Below are 8,774 nucleotides of genomic sequence, written 5' to 3'. Positions count from 1 at the left end.
GCCATCTCCAGATGTGTATCATTTTTGAAGTTGACGTTATGAATATTGGCTCTGTGCTGCCCGTATTTCAAACTTGTGCTCTGCTTCCAGGGAACACCCCAGCCAGACAAATTGGTGTCAGTTCTGCCTAGCCTGCTTGATGGCCCATTAAGGACCATCAGCTACACAATCGACCCATTGAGAGAAGGCAGATACGCCTTGTGACTCAGCAAGCTATGCAAGGACCTGCCTATGGACAGAACTCTAAGGTTTTTCTATGCCATGTGCTTAGGGAGATGTATTTTCCATGCCCTGGTTCCTCACTGACCCAGAGAGAACAAAGGAACAAGAAAACAAAAACCTTCCCCCACAGATTTGAAAGTATTTTCTTCCCTTATCGGTCCTTTTGGTCATGTGCCAACCAGGTTATCTGAGCTTTTTAACCCTTTACAGGGTATTTTATGCTACCTGTAGCTATACATTTATGACACCCTGTAAATAGCAATCTGCAGAATCTGATCCTGAGAAAGGGCAGAGTGAAGGGAAGTGGCTTCAGCAGATTTACTGAGCATGCTCAGTTTATGTGAACAGGCTCAGTGCACCCTAAGTAGCAAATTCCTACACACAGCAGTTTCTCACACTACACCTGAGGCAGCATTAGGCAGGGGCTCCATCGCTGTCCAGACCCCACCCAACAGCAGATCCCCAGGGGCTGCGAGACCCTCAGCTTCTGGGACCTGTGTGTGGAGTCTCTCTTCTGCCCACCCAGGGCTGCCTCACCTCGGCTGGGCACAGAAAGTGCTTCAGTGAAAGTCTGTCCCTGGAGCAGCCCCTCTGGCGCCGCAGCAGCAGCCCGGAGCTCAGCCCCGGCTCCCAGCGCACACTGGAGGCAGCAGCACCAGCAGTGTCTGGTACCTTCCAAAGCCCGGCCACCAGGAGCTGCCCCACGGCTCTTTTCCTTGTTTTTCCTGCTTCCTTCCTACCAGCCCCCCACTGCTCCAGCCCCTTCCTGGCTCCTTCAAGCCCAACGCAGGCTGCAGCTGCCACACTCACCGGGCCAGGGACTTTCTGAGGTGGGAACTAGCCCCATCTCTGCCAGAGCCCCGCCCCGAGGAGCTGCCCCGCCCCTAGGCTGTGCCAGAGCCCCACCCCCAGGAGCTGCTCCGCCCCTGCCCTGTTCTAGAGCCCCGCCCCTGCTCTGTGCCAGAGCCCCGCCCCCAGGCTGTGCCAGAGCCCCGCCCCCAGGCTGTGCCAGAGCTCTGCCCCCAGGAGATGCCCCGCCCCCCCTCTGTGCCAGAGCCCGGCCCCGCGGAGCTGCCCCGCCCCCAGGCTGTGCCAGAGCCCCGCCCCCAGGAGCTGCCCCGCCCAGTTTGGTTTGTTTTTTTGCCGGGGTGTGTGTGTGTGTGATCCAGATGGAGTTAGAAGAAGTTGGGCTGCAGAGGCTCAGGGAGATTGAGGGGAACCCCCTGGGTGTCCCAGTGTTGGCCAGGGATTGTACAGCACCTAGCGCAATGTGGGGTCCCAGAGCCGTAACTAGCTATTTTTGCACTCAAAGCAAGAATATAAAAGTGCGTCCCCCCGCTGTGCCACCCAGCCCCCTTGAAACAACGTCCCCAGCACTGCCCCCCCCCAAGAAACAAACCCACCATCCCCACCGCCCCCCCCCCCCAACAGGTGTGGGCCAAAAAGGAAGGTTGGGGGGAGGGGGAAGAAATGGCACCCATAGGGTGACCAGATCACAGCAGTAAAATAGGACCTGCCCCCTCCCCGCTCGACCCCCGCATCACACCCCGCTTCACCCCCTAGCCCCCGCTGGCCTGCTGCATCTCCTCCTAGTCAGTCCCCCACCCACCACTCGCCTCCTTTCACCTCCTCCCTCCCCGGCCAGAAACCCCCATCCCTGCCCCTTGAGCCCCTGCTGGCTCACTGCTCACCTCTGTGCCCACCTGCCACTTGCCCACCCGCTCGCCTCCGACTCGCCTGCCCCCCAGTATAAAGCCTCATTCAAAGCCCCAGGGGTCACTATATCACTGCACACAGCAGTCACTCAGTGCAGTTGTAGATAAATCTCTGCATTATGCATTTTTGTATAACTTGTCTATGACTTTGTATTGAACCTTGGTAATATGTTATAGGGGGCCCCTAAGGTAGTGCAATTAAGGTAATCGAAAAATGTCTTTTTGCTAGAAGTAGAATAACATCTTCCCCCCACTTGGTAATGAGTCGCCCTGTGGAGTGAATGAGGTGGGACTGAGGAAGGCGTGGAAGGCAGCACCTCCAGCCAGCTGCAACCCTTGGAGAGGGGCTGGGAGCCCGACCAAGGCCAATCAGACTTGGCAAGTGGGCTGGCTAAAGAAGAGCCGACACACTGACGGCCTCGGGGGTTAGGAGCAAGCACCTTCCTGTGGGAACCCCCTCTGTGCAGCACTGGGACAACCCCCAGCCCAGAGAAAAGCAGCAAAAAGGACCAACAGACACTGTCCCCGATTTTGAATCTGAGAGATTTGCCCCTCTCCATCCGCCGACTCGTGGCTGACCTCCTCACACCCCCCCGCCCGAGTATGGACCCCCCAGGGGTCACTATATTACTGCACACAGCAGTCGATCACTGCAGTACCAAACATTAAAATACTGAAAATGGTGCCCCCCTCCATCCACCGACTCACCGCTCGCCTCCTCACCCCGCCCCAAGTATCAGTGGCAGCAGGTTTGTAGAAGTTTTGGTGGTGCCCAGACCACTCAGAGCCCGCACCCCCCCCCCCCGAACTCTTCCCCACACTTGCCTAAGGCTCTGCAAGGGAGTTTGGGTGGGGGGAGGAGGTCTGGGGTGCAGACCCTGGATTGGGGCAGGGGATTGGAGTGTAGGATGGTTGAGAGGTTGCGCTCTGGGATGGAGTCAGGTGCAGGCTCTAGAATGGAGTTTGGGTGCTGGATGCAGGCTCCGGGCAGGGGCACAGGGTCAGGGTGGCTCTAGGCACCAGTAAAGTAAGCAGGTGCCTGGAGCAGAGCATTTGCAGGGGCGGCAGCCGGCAGGGATCCAGCCTGGGAGCTGAGAACCAACAGGGAGCCCTGAGAGCTGTAGTTCCTTGGTTAGCTCCCTGCCTAGAGCCAGCCCTGGAGCAGGGAAAGAACCAAATTTCCCAGCATTCCCTTGGCTGCTATCAACAGGAAAGGGAGCGGGTGGGAGTATGGTAGCTGAAACCTCATGCTGCAGCTTGCTGAGAATAGAGAGGGGGTGGCACTGTGAATGGGGAACAAGTGTGCCCAAGGAGTAGGCGGCTTCGGCCCAGAAGCAGCAAAATTCATCAAACATAGAACTGGTTCTGACTTATTTACTTGGTCTTAAAAGAGAACAACAAGGACCTGAGTCTCCTCCCTGTCAATAACTCCCTGCTCAGCCAATCAGGGTACAGACTGAGGACGGGAGGCTGAGGGTTCTCACCAGAGAGCCCAAAGGATGGGCCAGGTCATTGGTGGGGATCACTGCCTGAGCACTATTTCAGCCCCACATTTTTGGGTGGACCTCCCACAGTGAGAGCTGCAGAGCACTCCCCCGCAACACACACACACACACACCCCTCTCCTGGTGTTGAGAGGGGAACAGGAGAAAGGACAAAAGGTGAAACAAAAAGGACAAACCCTAATGTCCCCAGTGATTCTAAGGGACAAAATCCCAGGTGCAGAATAACATTTTGCCTCCTTAAGCTCGTGTTTTCCATGCCTAGAATTCAACTGTCACCAGATGGATCAGACTGAACAGGTTTCAAACCTCCAGGAGGCTCTTACCTTCTAAACAGGGACGGCTGTTTTCTAGTAAAATCACTGAAAGGGAAGGAGAAAACTCGAAAGAGGTTCCTCCTGGTGCTCACGTCCGTGAACCCGAATACTCTCTCAGTCCTCAGAGAGAGACCTGGAGAAGGAGACTTGCTGAAGCAAAGCCACAGGGGTCTCTGAGGTTTCCCTGGCCCCTCGCCCCTGTCCTGCCTGGCTGATGTCAGCATCTCTCTGTGAGGTCACCACCTCCCCACCACCTTGGACCAATAGTCTGAGGTCCTGCAAAAGGCCTTTGTGATGTCACTGCCACACCCCTCCCTTGCTGGGCTAATGTCCTGCCCCTGGCCAGGCACTTTGGAGGTTTGAGCTGCTCCCTGTGGATCACCCCACTCCAGGAGCGTTCGTTCTAGGCAGCAAGCCGGCTAGACAGGGAAACATCAGACACTGCTCCCAATGCTACACTCAGTTTTTCAGAAATCAGTTGACTTTATGGCCAGAAGAGACCATTAGAGCATCTAATCTGACCCCCTGCATATCACAGGCCTCCTGTATGACATACGAGCTACTTTTGAGGCAAACACATTCCAGAAAGGCATCTAGTCTTCATTAAACGACATCAAGAGATGGCGAATCCACCACTTTCCTTGGTAGCTTGTTCCTGTGGTGAATCATCCTCACTGTTGAATATTTGTGCCTTAGTTGTAATATGAATTTGTCTCTTTTCACCTTCCAGCCATTGGCTCTTGTTAGGCCTTTCTCTGCTCGATTCAAGAGCCCTTTAATACCCAATCTTATCTCTCCATTAAGGCACTTCAACACTTCAGACATTCCCAGACCACAGGTGGTTTTAAAAATGGGGTTTGATTAAACTTCTTAAATGTGGTAAACACCACAGCTTGCACACCCACTGATATAGCTTCTCCCCATGACAGAGCTGCCACCTCCTGGGGAAGTGGATTGACTACACCAACGGGAAAACTCTCCCCCCTCAGCATGGAGCAGTGGTTCTCAAGCTATGGGTCAGGACCGCAAAGTGGGTCGTGACCCTGTTTTAATGGGGTCACCAGGGCTGGCATTAGACTTGTTGGGTCCTGGGGCTGAAGCCAAAAGTCTGAGCCCCCGCAACCCAGAGCTGAATCCCTCAGGCTTTAGTTTTGCCCTTCCACCCCGGGGCTCAGTCTTTGGCACTCCCCCCTGAGTGAAGGGGCTTGGTCCCTCTTTCCAGGGCTACGTATTAAGTTATTTTGGCAGAAGGAGGTTGCAGTGAAAGGACGTTTGAGAAACCCTGGCACAGAGCATCTCCATTACTGAGCTGCAGCAGCATAGACTCACTGTTTGAAACATTGACCTGGCCTTAGCCTCTGAATATGTCTAGGCTTGGCTCCCTATGGCACTGTTGTGATCAGACCCTGAAAGTACAGCCGTGGAGACACCACACACCAGCCTTACCTAGCTGGCAAGGATCAAACCTTCACAGAAAGACCCCCATGGTTTTCTAGCCCAGCTACCTAAGGCCTCAGCCACAACCAGTTAACAGAGGGGCCTTTCTACACTCTGGTTCTGTTCTCACTGAAGGGTCATTACAAATTGTTTGCTCAGACCAGCTTCCCCAGCACACTCACTGCTGTGCAGCTCTGTACGTGTGGCCATGGCTGAACAGCAAGAATTCCTGCCCATTTCCCTACTGGCTGGAGCATGATTAGAGTGTGTTTGTGGTTAATGACGTTGCTGTAGATTGTTCATTCCCTGCCTTGGCAATTCAGACAGTCCCTTTTCCCGTTGTATCGCCAGCACCTCTTTGATTCCAATAACAGGGGCAGGTTTTCTCTGGGCACTGAGATTTTTGAGGGCGTTGGTGGCTCCTTTCTTTCCTCACCCTGGAGTAAACTCAGCTTTTTATTCCATCCTTGATGACTCATGGAAAACAACAGCAGCATGAAGAGGAGAGTGAATATCTCACTGCCAGGGGGAAGGTGGACGCATTCCCTCTGTCTGACCATTGCCATTGCAGGAGAGAAGGTTTCAGTGGAATCGAATGCCCTGGCTCAGACAATAGACACAGGGAGGTTTTGCTGTTCATGGATCTGTGCAAAGGAAATTGTGGGTCTGTGTGAAAATGAGGAGGGATATGAAATGCCCATGTGGTGGTGCCTAAGGGAAAAGGGAACCCTAGAGGATTAGAATAGGATAAGTTCTCAAGCAACATGTTTCTTATTTTGCCCATCTGTTAGTTTTGATGATTATCGATGGAATGATTTTGCCATTGGATTGTGCGTTTACACACAAATTGACATTTACCAACAAATACATAATTCTTCGAAGCCTGCCTAGTCTGCTGGTGGTGAGTTTAGAGGGACACACTCACTCTTCCCACCCCCCACGCCAGGCCTGTGCTCTCCAGAATGTCAACTTCCCTCATCTCCCCCCAGACCACTGCCCCACCCCCACTTCTGGGGTCCCCTCCCAACACTGTCTAACTCCCCTGCTGGCAGGATCCCTTCCCATTCCTTTCATTTTCTGCCTCCCCTCTGAGCAAAAGCTCTGCATTGTTCCCACACTGGGAATTGAACCCAGGCCGCCTGGGTGAAAACCAGGAATCCAAATCACGAGACCATACGGTACTTGTATAGTCAACCGCACATTTACACATTCACACCCAACAATTCAAAGTAGCCATTCAAAAAAACTTCAAAAACAGACTTCAAAGAGAAATTGCAGAGTTACAATTGATTTGCAAACTTAACACCATTAATTTGAGCTTCAATAAGGACTGGGAGTAGCTGGCTCACGACAAAAGCAATTTTCCCTCTCTTGGTATTGACACCTCCCCATCAATCATGGGGAGAGGACCACATGCACCCTGACTGAATTAGCCTTCAACATTGGTTCTCCCCTTGTACGGTAACTCCTGTCACTTCACGTTCCAATATATATTTATGCCTCTATCTGCAATTTTCACTCCATGCATCTGAAGAAGTGGGCTTTTTACCCACGAACGCTTATGCCCAAATAAAAATGTTAGTCCTTAAGGTGCCACCGGACTCCTCATTGCTTTTAATTCTAAGCTGAACGTAACCCTTTCAGTACCCTTACAAACTCAGATGCTTCTCACCACAGGCTGGCTGGTGGCTTTTCAGCCAGGCTCTCCCCTTTCATCAGCGCTTCAGTTGCTTGGTGTGGGGGTGTCTGTAGATGTAGGTGGCAAAGAGATAAAGCCTGGCAAATGTCTCTCCTTTTATCATGTCCTTTCTTCCCTCGTGGCTTTGCCCCCCCCCCCCTTCAGAGTCAGGTGAGCATCACTGCGTCTCTCCAAGCAAGTCTGAGCAATTCCCCTGGGGTGTCCTCATGCAGGTGAGTCGTTGCATTGTAGCTCCCTTGCTGGACAATCGCTGTCGATGCGTTGTTTGACACCCTGTCTGGGTGTTGGTTACTTTCCTTGCTGTTGCCACTGGGGAGCTAATATTTGGCTGACTCCCCCACCCCCCACAGCACAGTGACAACCACACTGCACAATTCTCATAACTTCATATGCATGAATGGTCTACATCTATGGGTAGAGAAATGACTTTCAGCCGATCATATCCTTTCCCTGATACCTTACAAGTCATGCTCTATATGTAAGATCACGATGATTATGGGGGTTACAGCCGCTCCCCCAAAGGTATAGAATGTCACACTGAGATTCTCTGTTCATTTGTTCTGTAACAGCATTACAGAGATCCAATGACTGACCAATGGCATTTCCAAGTGCTAAAATAGCAAGCGATGTCGGTCTCTCATTGGCCATCAGCGACTGAAGATGTGGTTTAATGTGCTGGAGCTTCAAGGCGAGGGTGGCTCTGTCCACTGCCTTCCGTTGCGCTGCTGGGCCCCAAGTCCCTGGTGGCCAATATGTGACGCTGGGAGAAGAGAGTGGGGTGGCAAGTGGCGGCAGGACTTCTGCCACCAGGCTCTAGCTGCCCAACTTCCTCCTCGTACTGCTGGCCCCTCGTCGCCTTCAGGTAACCCAGGAACTAAGGCAGGAATAGGGTGAGGAAGCAAGTAAAGCCGAGCAAGGAAGGCAAAAGTGAATCTTGTCTTCATGGGCCGCTCGCAATGATGTCCTTTTTCTGTGCCACAGCTGACAACAACATCCCAGACAGAAAAGCAGGAGGCCAAAAAGAAACCGAGCAGCTGCTGAAGTAGTTCAGTTGGGAGCGTGCTAGACTAACAGGCTCTTCTATCCCCCTTTGTGCACAGGTGGGATGTTTTCTGAAAGTGCAGCAGTTCCTTTAACTGCCACGAGTCCCTCATTTCAGGCTATGCAGCAGGAAAAGGCAGCATGGGCTTCTGCACCGAGTTGGCCCACCTGACCTTTCATTCTTCTCTTGCTCTTTGTCAGCAAGGGGAAGAAAAAGAAGCTCTCCCTCAAGCTGGAGTCACAAGGGTGACGTAAGGATGACTTCCTGAGTGCCCGCTCCAGTCCTCTGCTCTGCCAGCTGACCTATTGAAGGGCTGCCACCACTTTCTCCAGGTTTGTCCATCGGTCTGTGTCAGGGTGAGCAACAGCCAAGCAGATGGAGTTTCTGTAGTGTAGTGGTTATCACATTTGCCTAACACGCAAAAGGTCCCTGGTTCAAAACCAGGCAGAAACATGCTGGCTTCCTTTTCCCAGATCCCCTTGCTGTTCAGGAAGACGCTCCTCCTTCTCCTATTGGCCTGTCCGTGGGATAACTCCAACCCCCGCATGACAGAGGGTGCTGACAGCAGTGGAGAAAGCACCTTGGCGTCAGGCTGGAGAACCTAGAGGAGTGCGGCGTGTCACCTTTTGGAGGCTTGTGGCTTGGCCTCCTCTGCTGTTGGAGGTTGGCCGGTGGAGGCCGGCTCTTCCTGCTGGCCTCCTCTGCGTGACTTGCCAAAGGAGGAAGTGAGGCAGGAATGGGGCAAAAGAGGAAAGTCGAGCTGAGAAAGGCAGGGCAGAAAGTAAGCGCCTCAGTGCGGCTAAATGGGGTTAGTAGAGCATCACCATTCGTTCTGCAAAG

The 8,774-nt window shown here is 53.0% G+C and overlaps 1 non-coding gene across 1 annotated transcript; it reads left to right on the top strand.

Moving 5' to 3' along the window:
- The first annotated feature begins 8,314 nt into the window (after window positions 1-8,314).
- Window positions 8,315-8,387, top strand: TRNAV-AAC. Its single transcript has one exon. It is a non-coding gene; the product is annotated as a tRNA-Val (tRNA).
- Window positions 8,388-8,774: the final 387 nt, after the last annotated feature.

This window comes from Mauremys mutica, chromosome 26 (assembly GCF_020497125.1).
Source record: "Mauremys mutica isolate MM-2020 ecotype Southern chromosome 26, ASM2049712v1, whole genome shotgun sequence".
Lineage (NCBI taxonomy): Eukaryota > Metazoa > Chordata > Testudines > Geoemydidae > Mauremys > Mauremys mutica.
Note: the sequence above shows the minus strand (reverse complement) of the source record. Positions and strands in the feature narration are given on the sequence as shown.